An 18,676-nucleotide genomic window follows, 5' to 3' on the forward strand; every position below is an offset into this window, starting at 1 on the left:
TTATTTTACGGAACACCCTCACTGCCTCTCCTACATGTGACTGTTGAGGAAAATGCATGGGATCGGCATTGTCTTATGGCCCACAGCTCTACTGGATCCATCCCCGCCACCTCTACCAGTGTCCTGTACCCGCACCCCACAAGGTACAGAGGGAAAAGAGATTCTTTCCAGAAAGAGACAGAATTTTAAGGGAATCCACCCTGTACTTATCACATTTTTCTCCCAATTACTCTTTCTCAGATTTTTATCCAATATTGCAGAATCAAAATTTTCCATATTAGTGCAAAACTTGTAAGCCTTTACACCTATTCAGAGAAATAACAGAAATGACAGGCCTGGAGCAGTGGCTCATGCCTGTAGTCCCAGCACATTGAGAGGCCAAGGCAGGTGGATCACTTGAGCCCAGGATTTCAAGACCATCCCGGGCAATATGGGGAAACCCCGCCTCTACAAAAAATGCAAAACTTAGCTGGTTGTGCTGACATGTGCCTGTAGTCCCAGCTACTCATGAGGCTGTGGTGGGAGATGAGCTTTGGGAAGTTGAGATTGCAGTGAGCCAAGATTTTACTACCACTGCACTCCAGCCTGGGTGACAGAGTAAGACCCTCTCTCAAAAAAAAAAAAAGAATGACGATGTTGGAACTTTGGCATAATAAAATTCAAATTAAAATATTTGAAAATAAAATTTCAGCACAATATCCATTTCTACCTCCGTTCTTTGTCTTATTTGTAAAAATCACATAAACAACCTGATGTTTCCAGTACCTTACCAAATTACCCAGTATATTTCAATATCCCCATTTCTTAACTGCCTTATAATTATTGCTTGATTTATTAAACAGAAGACTGATTAAATCGAGAATCGTTGACTTTTCTATGCCAAAAAAATTTGACTTCTATCAAAGCATATTCTATGCAAGACTTAATGTAAACTGGATTTCAAGAAAGTGCAGAAGTGGGAGTATATGGGTTTATTGTGAAATTTATTTGTGAAACTGCTGAGATTGTTTCATAATCCAGCAAAGTAACCAGTTCCAAATTAGTGTTCAGATTAGATAATGATAACTTAAACATATCTTGCCCTATTTGTAAACATAAGCACTGTTTTCCATTCCAGAGTTTTCAGAAAAATGCACATATTAAGAAGTGTAGGGTTAAACCTAATTTTAATTGTACTTTCTATCCTATTGACATCATAGGCAGGGTAAATGAAGGGAAAGGAAGTAATAGTTGCCTTTGCTTTCTTCTTTTGGAAGAAACATATACAAACTAGAAAGTAATCAATCACCCTTAATGAACCCAAATATGAATATTTTAATGTGTGCAACAAAGCCTGGAAAAAGCAAGAATCATATTAAAATTAGGGGGGAAACCCAAAAGATTAAAAAAAATGTAAATAACATTCTTGGGCAGTAGGAAATAAGACCACAAATTTTTTTATAAACCTATCAATTTTACATTTTAGTTGTAGCTCCACAATCATCACAGAATTATAGCTAGCTCTTAACTAATTAAATAACTGATTAGACAGAATACAGTAGAGATGAAACAATTCTTAAATGTTCCTGACTTTTTTTCTGATACATTTGTCTCCTTCACAAATACAACATATACATACATATATCTTCAGTTTTCCTGAGAAGTTCCAATTATGTCTGCTCTTATCTCTAAAATTAACTTAATTAAACTTGGAAGCACATTTAACTTTATGTCCTTGTAAAAATTTAGCATAGAAGATTATTATCTAAGCAGAAAAATACCCAAATATGTTTTGAGGTTTGGAATAAAACGTATACCACCAAATCCAGAAAGTACTGGAATCTTACCTGTGAAGACACAAACCCATTGGTCTGGTGGAGATCACATTAATATTCACATTGATCTCTTGCCTGGGTAGCCTGAAATCAAACCACGTGCTAGCTTATGTCCTCTCTGGGACTACCGATCAAATCATGAGCGTGTTACCTAGCCAGTGCCATCCACGTGGGCTGCCCTGGCTTTGGTGGGTCTCCCCTTCTTGCTCTCTGTTGATGCAGCGCCATTCCCGCAGGCTGCCCCTCTGGTAAAAAGCCTCAGTGCACATTCTCTGTGGAGTTTAAAGGAAGGTTGTGAGGAGAAATAAGTCAAATTAATAGCACATGTTAGACATCACCAAGCCGCCAATGTCAAGATTTTCCTATTAACAGTAACAAAGGTCCATCGCAGAGGATGCTAGAGGGCAGGAAACAGTTCAAATAAGAGGGAAACAGTTTTGTTGGCAGCAATGTAAGAGTAAATGGAGTTACCATTTGTTGAATTATTACTGAGTCATGCCCTGGGCTAAGTCTTTTACTTGTGTTATCTTATTTAATCTTCATAAGACTGATAAAAGAGAAGTATACTGATAATACTCTTATTTTACAGATGAGAAAACTGAGGCACAGAGAGATGAAGTGATTTGTCCCAACAAATAGCAGGAAATAATAGATTTAAATAGCATCTGACTAGCAGACCTAAACTGCTTAACATATGTCTTAAAATTTGGTCCGATGAAGTATGTGCTTTTTTTTTTTTTAAATATCATAGAACTTGAAGATTTCAGAATTCTCTTAACTCCAAAGTTTAATTACAAACCAAAGCAACCATTGATCTCTGTTTTCTAGGATTTGTGTGATGTGTAATAGTTTGGTCGCCAATTTCAATTTCAAAATTACACACCTCAATACATTTTGGTGAAGGTGGACATTCAAAACTCAATATATTGTCAGTTATTCTACCACCATATTTTATTTTATTTTATTATTATTATATTTTAAGTTTTAGGGTACATGTGCACAATGTGCAGGTTTGTTACATATGTATACATGTGCCATGTTGGTGTGCTGCACCCATTAACTCGTCATTTAGCGTTAGGTATATCTCCTAATGCTATCCCTCCCCCCTCCCCCCATCCCACAACTGTCCCCCGAGTGTGATGTTCCCCTTCCTGTGTCCATGTCTACCACCATATTTTTAAACTTAATTCATCACTGGGCTTTTAGTGAAACAACAGAGTAATAGCTATAATTTATTAAGGACTTATTACTGTGGGTTAGGACCTGTGCTTAATAGTTTACAGCCAGTATTTTAAATTAAATTCTTAAAAATAAGCACGATCATTTCCATTTCACAGATGAAAAAAGAGAGATTCATAGATTAAGCAATTTACTCCAAATTCACGCATTATTAATATGGTGGACCCAAGATTCAAACCCAGGTGTACCTGAATATGAAAGCCATGAACTGCAGTGTGGGATGCTGTCTTGTGGCTCTGGTTAAGACCTGGTTCGGGTAGGTAACCAGGTCTCTCACTCACGATGTTCTCACAGATCTGAGGATTGTGAGAATGCCTCAGATTGCTTTGTGCCCTTGTGAAAACTAAAGCATCCAGAAGTCACGGGACAGAATTATAGCACGTGTAGTGCTCTGCATTCTTCAAGCCTAACATTCTTCAGAGGCAAGAGGAGCACAGAGCCAATACTGGCTCTGCCTTGCCCCATGGCTTTGCAGGTACCCAAGATTTGGAAGTAGCTTCATGTGTTCACCAAGAGACGTTGGTGGTTAACTGTTGGCCCAGAAGCCTAATTATGATGAAAGTGGGCTTCCAGGCCTCAACAAGTTTCCTTTCACCGTAGGTGCCCTGAGGAGAAAGGAGGGGTTTTGGGTATGGACTTATTGTTTGAGCCTGCCGTGCAGGTGCAGGTGCCTGCTGCGAAACAATGAACTCCATTGATGGCGATGCCTGGCCCTGCACATGCCAAAGCCAACGCAAATTGCTCTAGGCAGGTATGGAAGTCAACAGTGAGGCTCAAATGGCCTCCTCCTCAGAGCTGACAGAATTAATCATGGCCACGCTGGAGAGCAGACTACCTACGATATATCGAAAAACTGATCTGTGAGTTCGGACAGATACACCAGTGTCAAAGCTCTGGCATTGGGGTAGATGCATCTATTTTCAGAAGTTTCTCCACAAATGGAGAACTGTTTGTCTTAAAGGTGGGAAATTACATGTATTTTACTATTTTAAAGAAGGTATATCTGAATTGCCTTTCCTGCAAAAGAGGAAAAGGAATCCTATGAACATCTTTGGATTTCTTCCTTTCTTTCTTTCTTTTTTGAGATGGAGTCTCACTCTGTTGCCCAGGGTGGAGTGCAGTGGTGCCATCTTGGCTGACTTCAACCTCCGCCTCACTGTTCAAGTGATTGTCCTGCCTCAGCTTCCCGAGTAGCTGGGACTACAGGCACACACCACCACTCCCAGTTAATTTTTGTATTTGTAATAGAGGCAGGGTTTCACCATGTTGGCCAGGATGTTCTCCATCTCTTGACCTCATGATCTGCCCGCTTCAACCTCCCAAAGTGCTGGGATTACAGGCATGAGCCACCATGCCCAACCTATTTCTTTCTTTTTTGTTTTCTGAGGAAATAAATACAGATAAGAGGGTAAAATATATCTTAAAAAAAAAAAACATTTCTGTGATTTTTCAACGAGGTATTGTTAAGTGCCTTATTTCACATGGCTAAGCTTCATCTTCAGACTTGACACTTTTGCAAATCAAAAGCTTATAAGCAGAGGCCACAGACATGGAAATACATCCAGCCAACTAGAAAGGGGTGGAGTATAGGAGTGTAGTCCAGTCTTGCTTTGAAACACTCTTGAGAGAAAGATCATTTATGAAACACTTACGAATCTCATATAATCTGGCACTACACAGTGTCTTGGACATCAGTTTTTCAGGCTTCTTGAATTCCAACTTAGGGAAGATAGTTCACTTTTAAGCAGGAGCCAAGATGGACCATTTTCATTTTCTGATAAAATCTTATTAACAACAACATGCCAGCACTAGGATTTGCACTGGGGACACAAGAGGAAGCAAAATCGGCCCAAGCTTTCTTTTTCTTTGGCTCAGCGCAGGGCTGCTAATGAGTGTTTCCTGGTTAAGCAGAATCTGAGAGCAACTTGAGTTCAATAGAAATAAATGAGGCAAGTGATGATAAATGCCCCAAGGAGACCGAAAATTTGTGGGTGAATTACTAAAACTCTCGAGACCTCAGTATCTTCATCTATGAAAAGGAAACAATAAGACCCACCTTAAAGTTTGTTGTGGGGAATTAAATGAGATCATATATTATGCCTGGTACGGTCGGGCATGGTGGCTCACGCTTGTAATACCAGCACTTTGGGAGGCCAAGGTGGGCAGATCACCTGAGGTCGGGAGTTTGAGACCAGCCTGAGCAACATGGAGAAACCCCATCTCTACTAAAAACAAAAAAATTAGCTGGGCGTGGTGGCGCATGCCTGTAATCCCAGCTACTTGAGAGGCTGAGGCAGGAGAATCACTTGAACCTGGGAGGCGGAGGTTGAGGTGAGCCAAGATCACGCCATTGCACTCCAGCCTGGGAAATTAGAGCAAAAGTCGGTCTCAAAAAAAAAAGAAAAAAAAGAAAAAAAATTATGCCTGGTACATAATAGACCAGAAAAGATGCTAGACATTGTCGTGATCAGTTTCAGATCTCTCTCCTTTTGACCTTTTTATAGATGAATTTATGGACAGCCCCATAGATTGAGGCCACACTTAGTGCCCCTAAGGTTCTAATTTCAAAGGGGATAAAAACAGACTTCAGCTTCTTAAAATTCTCACACTCCTGTCTGGTTAGCACCATATTCCAGCCTTCCTTCCTCCAGTGCACCTTCATCAGGCATCACCTCCACATCACACTGCATTAGTTTTCTCTTTCTTTGTGCAACAGGCATAGAGGGATAGAGGACAGGGAGGTTTTCCCCTTTTCTGATTCCCAAGATCACCGCCATTCTCAGTCCCTGCTGAGGGAGCAGGCTTGTCATTCGGGGAGATTTGAAAATCAACCCTAGGGCTTGGCTTGCCAGCATGGATGTGTGGGCAGCAGCCAATCCGAGAAACAATCTGGACACCACATTGGCCAAGAAAAGGGGAAGTCCCTCTGGGAAATATGCCTTGCTCTGTTTTTATTGGCTTTCAGAGAACTCTTCTGACCTGACATGGTGCTAACTTGGCATTGTGGGAAAGTCCGTCTGACCACTGGCTTCCTGCAGTTGCCTTTTGATTATGCCAAAGGAGGGACCTAAGAAGCAGCGTGCAGATATGGTCTCCAGGGAGAGATGAGATTCCCGCCTTCTGTCAGCACGAGCACCCACCTCCCCTTGTTTGGATGAGAGAAGAGGAGACCAGGGAAGAATTTAACCCAATCTTGGGATTGTTGCATGCTCAAACTAAAAGTTAGGTTTTCCACTTCTTGGCTTAACCTAAAATGTAGGCACTGGCCCTCCAGTTGGCTGCCATGGGACAAAGGTTGTTTTTCTGGCTAGGGCCAAAAAGAGTGGAATCTCAGCACAGAGTAAAATTTAACTTTGGTTTTTTTGTTTGCTTGTTTTTTCCCTCTTATTACACCTTTGACCCCAAACCACACTCCTCCTTCCCTCTCTGCCTCTTTTTCTCACCAACTTCCTGATCAGTCTTCTCAAGTTGCAGCCATGAAACTAGAAATCCTTTCCCTGCCTTTGACTTATTGGCATTCCCATGATTATTGGTTAATCTTACAAGAATTAAATGAGTTTTCCTTGGCAGGAGCAGAGAGGAGGAGCAGCTTTTAGTGGGGGAAAAGCAAAGTTTATACATGTTAAATTACCGTGGCCTTATCTGATCGCTTTGAACACTCACTCCCCTCTTCGCTCTCCTCTCCCCTTCCCTCCCCAGTGCTTGATAGGATGCAAATTCTGGTTCTCCAGAGTATCCCAGCTGATCTCTCCCTCTGCCTGGTTCCTTCTCATTGACAGAAGGGGAGCTAGAGAACTCGTACACATTGAAGTATGAATGACACTAGTCACTAATCTCTTGGCCCCATCCTTTCCACTGTCCCCGAGGTGTTTTCTTGGGCTGACTTCATTTAATTGCAGGATCAGATAATGACACTCTGTAGAAGGTAAGAGTTAAGGACTGGCAATATGGCATAGAAAGACATGAGTTACAGAGCCAGATAGATTTGGGCTCGTTCTGGCCTTGTGTATTTTGGGCAAGTTAACTAACCACTCTGAGCTCTGAAATCTCCATTAATAAAGTAGAGATAATATACCTTTGCAAAAATATAATATATGCAAAGCATCTAGCTTGGTGCCACATAGCAGACACTTAGATACTTTATTATCAATGTGATCGTTATTATTGGGCTGCTCTGTCTCCTCCTGAGTGTTTTAGGTGGGGGATGATTGTTAAGGAAGACTACAATATTGGGAGGTATTACCACAGCTGCCTTGACCTCCCCATTCATTTTGTGTCCTGAGGCTCCCTCTGAGGAAATCTGGCAGCCCAAGAAGTTGATGAGGGAGAAGCCAGCAGAGGGAATGTGCTGCTTGGCTTGGAGCCACCACCAAGTGGTGACTGGCTTGGTCACCCAGGGACATATGGGTTTTATTCACCCGAGAAGACCAGAGGCACAGTGGTCCAAGGCTCTTGGATAATGAGCAAAATTAGCTGCTCTCTGCTGATGTTGGGGACTTTCTTTCTGAGGGGTTCCCAGCTTCTCTGGTGACCCCCACTTCCACAGGCCACCATTTTCTTTCTATGCCAGTGATTCTCAATACTGGCTTCACATTAGAATCTCATAAAGGAGTGGGCCTGGCTAATGGTAACAGCTCCCCAGGTGAATCAAATGTGCAGATTTGAGAATCACTGTTTGAGACCCAGCCTGAGCTTTTTAGAGCTTCTCCTGCAGAGGCAAGCTTGGGTTTTTGGTTGTGCTGTTCTCCGCCAATGGATCCCAAATGATTAGTGAAGCTTAATGTAAGTATTTATGTTGCTTAACTTGTGGCATCCTTTAAAACCATGTTTTGATTTACTTTTAAAGGTAGACACACCTTATTCCAACAAGCACAGCCTAATATGGCATGGTCATATTGCGCAGGTAGTATATTTCTTGCTTCTAATTTAAGAAAAAGGAAGAAGAAAGTCATTAAGTTCTTTTCTGGAACAACAGCAGAGAGTAATCTAGAGTATTAAATATGTCTTGATGAGGAGAAGTTGAGGAAAGCTTCCTAGATGACTCTTCTATTTCTCTGAACTGCTGAGTTAGCCCGGACACAAAGCCTCACACATAATGATGGATATCTTGTCTCCCATGAGGCCTCCATTGTCTAAGCTGCTCTTTGTGAAGAAGCAGATGCTCTCCAATCCACACACCTGTGACCAGAAGCCTGCACACTAATGGTTGACCAAGTTCCTACTCTTGTTGCAGAGATGAAGCTGTGACATCCCCCAATTTTTGGGAAACTCTATTTTACTGTAAAGAACTAATGTGAAAGTTACTATAGGCACAGTAAGTATAAAGAAAAACTGAATTGATAACACTGTTGATAGCTTGATAACACCGTTGAAGCTTACCTGGAAGGATTGGGTCATCCATTAGTGTAAAATACTGAATTTCTATCACATGGAAGAGTGATGTAACTTAGGCTCAAAGAAACACAAGTTGGACTAAGGGTTAGAAGTTACAGGAAGACACACTTCCACTGAGCATTCAGGAGACCCTTTTGCTGGCTAAAGATGGAATGAATGAGATCACACCATAGCATCTGTTCAGCAATCAGTAGCTCGAAGGTCAGAATGGTGAGTGCCAAAAGGGGAGCACCTGGATTACTGGTTAGACCAGAGATATTCACCTGGCCAATCAAGTTAATTAGTTTGATTGAGTGTTCCACGTGTATGCTTATTTCAAAACATCATGTTGGCCAGGCACGGTGGCTTACACCTGTAACCGCAGCACTTTGGGAGGCTAAGGAGGGCAGATCACTTGAGCCCAGGGGTTCGAGACCAGCCTGGCCAACATAGCAAAACTCTCTACTAAAAATACAAAAATCAGTTGGGCATGGTGGCACCTGCCTGTAATCCCAGCTACTTGGGAGGCTGAGGCATGAGAATCAATTGAACCCAGGAGGCAGAGGTTGCAGTGAGCTGAGATCACACCATTGCACTCCTGCCTGGGCAACAGAGCAAGATTCTGTTTAAAAAAAAATCACATTGTACACAATAAATATATATAATTTTTATATATTATAAAAATTTATTCACGCATTCTATCTTGATTGTTCAATATATATCAGAAACTTGAAATGTTCTAGAGATTCATATATGAATAAATTATGGTACTTAGCTCACAGACACACTTAAGCGAAATAAATAAACAACAATACAGTATCAAATAGAGACCTAAAAAAAGTGAAAAAGGGAAAGGGCAATACATTCTCTTGGGGCAATTCAGTTTGGGCAATGCTGAGGTAAAGTAGGGCATCAGGCCTGAAGGAAGCTTCTAGAAGGAGTTGGCATTTGAGCTTGGCCTTTAAGAACAGATAATATTTTGCCGTGTGGGGACAAGGAAGGGCATTTTAGTTGGTGGTAAAAAGTGATGCACAGCATTGGAGTGTGGAAGTATCCTTATGTTCTGAGAAGAATGTGTTGTGTGTTGACTTCTCTAGTAAACACAAGAGGTACATGAAGGCAGTCGGGGGGGGGTTGGGAAGATATCTAGCAAGCTTTAAACTCCAACCAAGGTATATAAATGCATCTTATTGGATTTTTTTCTACATAATTATTTTTATTTTTAATGTCCAGAATGTGTAATATAAGGGCCAGAACTTCCTCCTGGACTCAGTTTTATAAATTCTCGATTGGTTGGTGAGGCCAATAGGGATACTTTTTCTTGTCTCATTTGGTTTCTGGGAAAGCTTCGTTCAGGTCCTCAGTGGTCATCTGATCAAATGGAATTAAGTTCCTCATCTTCTCCAGCTGTTTCTCATATTCTCCAATCCTGGCCTTTGAGAGAGACATCCACTCAGCACAAGTTTTCACATCTTCTTTTTCTTCAGCATCCACCTGAGCGGTTCCTCTGGTACAGGAAACTTCAGGGCATTAAACTTCTTTTCAAAGTCATCCACCAAGCCTGCCTTGGCCACAGTGGCCTTGTAGTAAGTCCAGCCAATAGATGGTGGATTCTCAGGTAAAATAGCCAATCTGGAGGTGAGAGTCTCATTCTAGGATGTCAGGGAATTAGCAATGGCCTTTTGGTTTCGGGATATGATCTCCCAAGAAGTTACCCAGTCAATGATTTTTAGAGCAAGTTTTTGCCCAGCCCTCTTGGGATCCTTCACCGACCCCAGCGGCCCATAATCCACAGCAGCACCTAGCGGCTCTTACTGGATTTTTTAGGGCAGCTGTGGCTATGTATTAAAATTTGGACTTTATGCTTCAGGAATGGGGAACAATCACAGGTTTTGGAGAGTCGAGGAAGCCATAATCTAGAAAAATAATGGAATTGCTTGGTATAGGGCACCACCAAAGCTTAACTGTCTCTGTGATAGTGATCTCTCCCTCACCCTCTGCACTTTTCCCCATAATGAATTTCCCCAGGCCCATTGTTTTCCAACTTAGACTCTTTAGATTCCTTGTAGATTCATGAAGATGGAAATGAGGGATTCATGAAGTATTTTCAACACTGCAATAAGCTTAAATAAATTATGCACTGACTATCACTATCACAGAGACAGTTAAGCTTTGGTGGTGCCCTATACCAAGCAATTCCATTATTTTTCTAGATTATGGCTTCCTCTACTTTCCCTGTGCTTATTCCCCATTCCTGAAGCACAAAGTTTAAATTTTAATATGTGGCCACAACTGCCCTAAAAAACCCCAGTAAGATGCATTTATTTACTTTGGTTGGAGTTTAAAGCTTTGCAGGCTGTCTTCCAACCCACTGTTCGCATATACCTCATGCGTCCACTGGAGACGTCAACACACAACACACGTTCTTCTCAGAACACAAGGACATTTCCACACTTCAATGCTGTGCATCACTTTTTACCACCACTTAAAAGGTTAGCACCAACATTTTCATCAAAGCAAAAAGACCCTTGCTTTAGTTACAACTCTTCAGTAACGGCCCCTAGCCACCAACTTTGGGAAGGTCTTCCTCTTAGAGAGCTTACATGGTATGGGATTTATAGATATGGGCTTTAGAGGCAGACAGCCTTGAGTTTGAATATTAGCTGCCACTTATGAGCTATATGATGTTGGACGACTTATTTAATCTCTGTAAGCCTCACTTTCTGTTGTTAACTCATAGGATATGTTGTGTATCTGTTGTATCTGTCAGTATACTCTTAACTCATAGAATATATGGTATGTCTGTCAATTACACACTTATATTGTACATTCTGTCTTATTATGTAAGTATAGAGTGTTGCCTGCCTATAGAAATTAAAAATGCCGCTAGGTAAATCACAATCTTTTATGTGTCCATCAGCATCATTGGCCACTATTGGTCCTTCCTATTTGGGGTCTCCACTGAAGGTCTTTGAGGTAGGCTGCTTCTAGCATTCAGATGGCCACACTCTTGGCTCTCCAGTTTGCTGCTGTGTCTGCTGATAACTGTATCTGAGTGCCTCTGAGCTCCCCAGTGATCTCCCCAGTGCTCTGCTGAGCAGATATCCTGAGGGTGGCTGCTTGCCTCTGTCTTGCAGAGGCCAGAGGGAAACACTCTCAATGCCATTTTCCACCCAGCTCATTAGTCAACTTCAGGGCTTCAAAAGACGTGCTCTGTTTGACTCTGCTGTTCTCTATACCTGACACGTATACAAATGTGTTCAATGCACACTTCCTATGCTTCGTCATGGCTTTGGAAGCCCTACTTGAGACTCAGTGGTTTTATGCTTTTTAGTCTACATTGCCCAAGAGAACTGATACAGAGACTAAACAAAGGGGTGGTAGATATGGATGTCATTTAATATTACAGTCATATGGCAAGTCTGAAAATGGTCTTGTCAAAGTTAGTGGTGTGCCCTAAATGGCCTTTTCACATACTATAAGCCTGTCTTGAAAATGATTTGAATTTTCACTTTCTTTTATTCAGTTGAGTCCTAGGAATATAGACACATGGACAACACGTATCCAGCACTGTTCATTGTACGGTGCTGGGTAAACATAAAATGATTCTCTTTGGATAGCTGCCCATGTATTTACTGTTCATGTGCACTTTCCAACCTTTCAGTGCTGGAAAAACATTAAAAAGTCAGGAAGTCTCACCTGAACAAGCTTTCTTGGGCAGATTTTTAGCAGGTAATACTTCCTGTTACATAGGAAATGCTTTTAAGCTTAGCTTCATTTATAGTACTTTGGTTTGCCTATGAAGCTATGAATTCTGTTTGGTTGCTAGTAACAAATCTTAGAAAGCAAAACAAACAACAGCCACAATGACAAAATGGTGGCTTGAAGACATTGGGGGTTTGTTTTTTGTCTCATGTGAAAAACACATTTGGAGATGGGCACTCAGGCTGACGCCGTGAAAGACTTAAGGCCTTTCTAGCTTTGTGCTCCTCCATTCGTACGACCTTTTTTTTTTTTTTTTTTTTGAGACAGGGTCTTGCTCTGTTGTTCAAGCTGGAGTGCAGTGGCACAATCAGATCTCCCTGGCTCAAGTTCAAATGGCCCTCCCACCTCAGCCTCTCAAGTAGCTGGGACTACAGGCTTGTGCCACCATACCCCACTAATTTTTGCATTTCTTTTAGAGACAGGGTTTCATCATGTTGCCTAGGCTGGTCTTGAACTCCTGGGTTCAAGTGATCCACCTGCCTTGTCCTCCCAAAGTGCTGGGATTACAGGTGTGAGCCACCGTGCCTAGCCCTAGGGTATAATTCCTATCCTCCTGCTCTCAAGGTGACTGCTGGTATGCCAGCAATCATGTCCACGTTCAGACAGGAAAAACTGGGCGAGTAAAAGGCAAAAACAAATGTGCCAATTTTTGTTTTAAGAGATATTTGGGGAGTTCTTCTCTCATTTATACTCCTATCACATTACTCATAATACAGTCACGTGACATCCCCCAACTGCAAGGGAGGTTGGATACATATTTGGATAAGCCCATTTCCTCCTTTAGTAAAACTGATGTTTGTTCACAAGGAGAGAATGGCCATTGGGTAAGCAAGTAGCAGCCCCTGGCACATCTACCTTTAATCGTAGCTAGACTTTTTACTTATCTTTGGTTAAAAAGTCTTAAGGGGAACCTTAAGACTTAACCTTCTAACCATAAGCAGATTTGAAATACTTTTCTAATAATGAAGAGCTAATTAATTACTTCCAAATCTACAACCCTATATTTGAGAAGACTTCCCTTATTTGGTTTTCACTATCCCCTAAGCACTTGCAATCTTAAACCTATGGGGTCTCTTGTATTAATTTGTTCTCTTGTACATGTTCAGTGAAAGTTTCGTGATGTTTTGATCTTATTTAGTGAAGAAGGACATTTGGATGGAAGATAACATGGAAACTCTAGGCTCCAAGCACAATGCCTAAAATTGTTTTGTTGCTTTCTTATAACGGTTGCAATGAGTTAGGTAGTAGGAAGGAAACAAATAATACAACCCGTGACAAAAACTCCAGGGTGGTACAGTGCAGGGTTTTTCAATTATCTTTAGTGGTAAAATTGTGTCTTCAAATGAAATTATACTGAGGACATTTAACTATACAAAAGAGATAAAAAGCTGACTTTCTCTAGTTGAAGTAAGACTGGAGGACCCCTCCACTCTTTTCACCCACTCCCTATCTCCTTCATGATCCTTGGGGCGCAAGACCACAGACAGAAAATTTGAAAATCATCATTTCATTAGGTATTTGTCTCAGCTCTGCCGTTAGCTGGCTCTGTGACCGTGGACAAATAATTGCCTTCTCTGGCCCCTAGTTTCTGATGTAAAAGACAGAAGCGGCCAGGCGCGGTGGCTCACGCCTGTAATCCCAGCACTTTGGGAGGCCGAGGCGGGTGGATCACGAGGTCAGGAGATCGAGACCATCCTGGCTAACACGGTGAAACCCCGTCTCTACTAAGAATACACACACACACAAAAATGAGCCGGGCGAGATGGCGGGCGCCTGTAGTCCCAGCTACGCGGGAGGCTGAGGCAGGAGAATGGCGTGAACCCCGGGGGGCGGAGCCTGCAGTGAGCCGAGATCGCGCCACTGCACTCCAGCCTGGGTGACAGAGCGAGACTCCGTCTCAAAAAAAAAAAAAAAAAAGACAGAAGCGTTGGGTCAGTTGATCCTGAAAAGTCCATCTAGCCCATGTTTCTAGGATTTTCCTGGCTACCAGTGTGTACATAGTCAGCTTCTAGCGATGAGTGTTATCTGTGCTTTTCTCATCAAAATGGCTGGAGGCAAAGAAAAAAAATCCATCCATTAGTATTGACTAGCAAGAAAAATGGGAAATAAGGATGCTTTTCTCTTAAATATTTTCCTGCTCATAGGAAAAAAAAAAATGGAAGGAAAGTTGGAGTGAAATTTAAATCCCACTGCAGCATTTATCACATTGATCTACATCTATAGAAAGAAGCCAAGGCTAGTGAAAACTGTCGATTTCAGAACATCTATTATCTGCAAAATACAATAACAGTTCTTTCATATTTTATTTCATTTAAATTACACAAGACTAATCAGAGGTGATACTATTTCTTTTATTATACAGGAACCTGGACCAAATTTATTCTGGATTAGAACTTATATCTTCTTTCATTAATGTTTCCATTGAATGAGTTGCACCTGGGCCTAGCTACTATTATAAGCTCAGAATCCCAAACCTAATAAGGCTGCGGGTCTGTCCTAAGGAGCTTTAGTAACTTCTGCCCTTCAAGTCCAGTGTGTTTTCCTTGATACTGTAGATCTCAATCTTTGTCTCAACTTTTGTTATACGTTGAAATTAGTTGTGGGGGGGGGTTGATTAAAATTCAAGTGTTTCGGTCCCCCTCCCACTCTACACTACTTCGTTTGGGCAGGATCTGGAGTGGATTCCAGGCATCTGCATTTTAAACTCACCCCTCATAGCTCTGTCGCCCGGCAAAGTTAGGAAGCCACAGCTTTATACCGATCAGGGTTATTGATGTGAACTTCTGCCTTCATAGCCAGGTGGTGGGCCCTCATTGGTTGAGCACTGCGCCTCTTTTATTTTTTGTATACTTGGCGTATTGTAGGCATTTTCAAAAATATTGCAGACTAGAAGAAAAAGAAGAGGAGGAGGAGGAGGAGAGAAGAAAACTCGTATAGCACTGAATTCACTCACACCACTGAAAAATAGACTCCGTAACAGGACACACAAAAAGAGAAGAGGTCCGTTCCAAGAGAGAAACTGTTATGGGCATTTCAGGGTTTTGATGAGATGGCCAAGACGCAGCCCCTGTCTCCTCCCACCCCTATTCATTCTTCTTACGCTGATTTATTTTGTCTAAGAATTTAACACCTGCTTGTTCTGTCCTGCTCACCAAATCCACTACTGCTAGTATAAGTTGCTCTAGAGCCAGAATCTGGTCTACTGTTCACTTTTGTACTCCCAGTACATACAACAGTCTCTGGCACATAATGAAGGGAACGAAAAAAGAATTATGTGATGGCCTGAACCACAGCAGGAAGGAGTGAGATTGGAAGGGATACAGGCTAGTCTTGAGTATTGCAGGACTCATGAGGCAAAATGCTAAGTTACTCCAACACTTAATTAGCTATTTTTATTAAGTGTCCAAGTCTCCTTCATTTAATGGGTGTTTTACTGCTTTTATCTCAAGAAAGATGGCAGAAGTTTGTGTCTTTTGGCTTTGATCACATTATTTCTGGGTTTTGTTACTTAATAAGGCAGAAGTTTAAATTAACATCATTCTCCATTGCCTGTTTTTGGGTTAGCTGTACAGTATAGAGTGCTGGAAATTTTTCAGTGGAGGAAAGAAAAGGAAACTTCTGTTCGGGAGCTTTAGGGGGAAAGGAGGGAAAGCCATTTACCTGAGCCCCTGGGGCTACATCTGCTTCTCAGAAAAGATCTGCCATCAAATCAAGCCATCGGACCCCTGTGGGGGCTACAGCTCAGGGACAGGTTGAAGGAGGACTGGACCAGATATAGCCTTCAATTGTCAAGGCGGCAAAGAAGGTTGGAAGGTGAATGCAGTCATTTCTGTGTTCAGGGGTACACTTTATAGCTGAGGTAAAAAAGTGTTGTCAGAATGAACAAAAGCCACCTCTGCAAGTCCTCACTTAAAACGTGAAATTGCCTGGGCTATGATCTGAGGTTTATGCCAACTGAATGTGCATTTCTTTCTTTTTTCCCCTCTTCAGTCACTCACTGCAGGGTTAGCTTGACGGTTTACAGAACATGGTAACACTTGCTGCACTTTGGATCACTTCAGCCAAAGGTTTGTTGCTGTATTAATTGGCTTCAGAGAAAACATTGCCTTCACTTAAACGGGTTTGAATACCTCTTGTTGAATCATAGGCCTGAGTCAAGTGTTATTAATTCAAGAATCTTTTGTCCATATCAGATAAACGTTGCCATAGCAAATGTAGCGTAAACAGATCTGTTCAAGTCACAACAACCTATAGAAGCCCACAGACAAAGCAGGACCAGTTTTGTCTTCACAGAAGGCCTGGTGCTGCATTAAATGCTATCCAGTTGGCCTGGTGTGTAGCCACGTGAACCACGCGCTGATGAATGGAACCTGGGATCCACAGATCCCAGGCAGAAGCCTTTGTCATCGGGTTTTATCAAATGTGAACAGTCGGTGGAACATCTGGCTTTAATACTGATAGAAACTGTAGGATTTTGGCTGTTCTCTGGCCTTGCATATTTTCCATCTTCTCTATCAGCACTTGTCAGTGATTTGATGAAGTTAAATCGACTGCATCTGATTCTTTGAGCCCACGAAAAATTGCAGAATGCTTGCTCCTATCTCTCACCCTTAACTCACTCAGAGTAAGTTTGCAGTGAGTTGGTTTGGGTCATGAGCCTGAGAATTTAAGGAGGAAAGGGGTGAACAGAGAACCTTCCAAAGCTGCATCTCAGAGGAACACTCCTTTTGCTCAACAATCAAAGACAGCATACTTAACCTGCAAGGGTGATTCCGCTGAACCAGCGCCAGCCTTTGGTGGTTTGATTGCAGCCAAGGAGAAAAACATGGCAAGAGAGAGGCCCATGACTGAAATGAGGTTGCAAGGCCTTTTGCTGTCAGTTTTCCCCGGAGGACCTTGTCAATCTCACCAACCCTCTGCCGGTCCAGTTGATGTTGTCTGGCACAACTGGCAATCACAGCGCAGAAAATGACAGGACCCAAGTGAGGATGGAGATTGAATTCACACCTCATCACATCCCATAAAGGGCAATTTTTCAAGGTCAGTGTTTAGGTGAATTAAAGGAACAGGGTTTGGCAGAGGGCCCTCTGCTCAGCCCTCCGCAGACCATCCATCCAGCTGCTGCTCTTTGTGTGCCTGAGAGCACTCAGATGCACGCGCAGTCCCCATGGGTTCTGGTGAGTGCGTCTGAACACGTCCAAGCAGGCTGCTGGGTTTGGGTGCAGCTTGTTTTTGTTAAAAGATGCCCCCATGATGTCTCAAAATGGAAAATTGAAACAGTGACTACAAATACGTCACCGACAGGAAAATAGGCTTGAGAAGGACCAAGTTATTTTCATCTGGGAGAGGGAGACGTTTTCCTCTGTAAGGTACACAGATTTCTGTAATTTACCTAAATGCCAATGGGGGACTTGTGCACCAAGTCTTCCCCCCTGGGCTGCTGGCTGTTTTCTGGGGAGCAGCAGCCTCTGATGCACAGGACTGACTGCCCAACTGCCTCCGGGAAGAAAATGTTCAGGTGTTTTAATTATCTGAGAGTCTTGTAGTGTCAGAGCCCAAGATCACCTAGCCCTACCCCTTCATCTTGAGGATAAACCAGAGAGGTCCAGAGAGGTGGAGTGAGTTTCCCAGTGTCAAGCAGCTAGCAAGAAGCCGAGGCGGGGCTGAAAGCTCACTTTGCTAATTCTCAGTCCTGTGCTCCTTAGTCCTCACACTGCCTCCAAGATAAGGATCAGCAGCATCCCTTGCCGTTTCCACTGGGGTGGGTGGGGGAGATCTGCCTGGCCATTTGAAATTCCCTGGTTATATTCTATTAAAGTCAGTGAAACCATCATTTATTAAATATCTAAATGTTCTTGGTACTATTCCATGTCTTGAGGAACAGGGAAGTACAGTCCAGCATGGGAGACTGTAAGGTACACAGATTTCTCATTATGCCGTGGTACTATTGTTCTTCTCATGTTATGCAAAATGAAACTGAGGCACAGAGAGGTAGCTAAAAATGTTATGTGAGCTCTAAAGGGGAGAGGGCTAGGAAAGGCTTTTGGGAGAGATATTTAAGTTGTTTCTTAATGGATTTGGGAGAGGATTTTGGTGGAAAGAGGTGGAAGAAGACAGCATGGCATGTCAAGAAACAGCACAAGAAATACCTCTGGTATTTCTGGTACCTCGTGTTAATATTGTCTTTTTAAGTGAGAAGTCAAAATCCATTCTCTCTCCCAGTATTTCTGCAAGATCTAACCTAAAGAAGTTGAAATTTGTTATCCTGGAAGTTTCTTCTTGTTCTATTTCTCTGCTTTGGAGGAGAAACAAAGAAAAAAATATTAGTTAAAAAAGGGCTTTGTGAGTGTATTTATGAATAAATGATGCAGTAAGAAAGAGTGGAACAACGGGTTTTAGGCAGTTTAATTTTGAAGTGTTTATAACTTTTGTTCAAGTGCAGCCTTAGAAGAGCAACAGAGAAGAGAGTCTTGGAGACTCCTATC

At 42.2% G+C, this 18,676-nt stretch overlaps 1 pseudogene; it reads right to left on the reverse strand.

The window, feature by feature from the left end:
- Positions 1–9,701: 9,701 nt before the first annotated feature.
- On the reverse strand, positions 9,702–17,203 carry LOC116458396 (ATP synthase subunit d, mitochondrial-like; annotated as a pseudogene).
- Between the last annotated feature and the right edge of the window lie 1,473 nt (positions 17,204–18,676).

This window comes from Hylobates moloch, unplaced genomic scaffold (genome assembly GCF_009828535.3).
Source record: "Hylobates moloch isolate HMO894 unplaced genomic scaffold, HMol_V3 SCAFFOLD_19, whole genome shotgun sequence".
NCBI classification, from domain to species: domain Eukaryota; kingdom Metazoa; phylum Chordata; class Mammalia; order Primates; family Hylobatidae; genus Hylobates; species Hylobates moloch.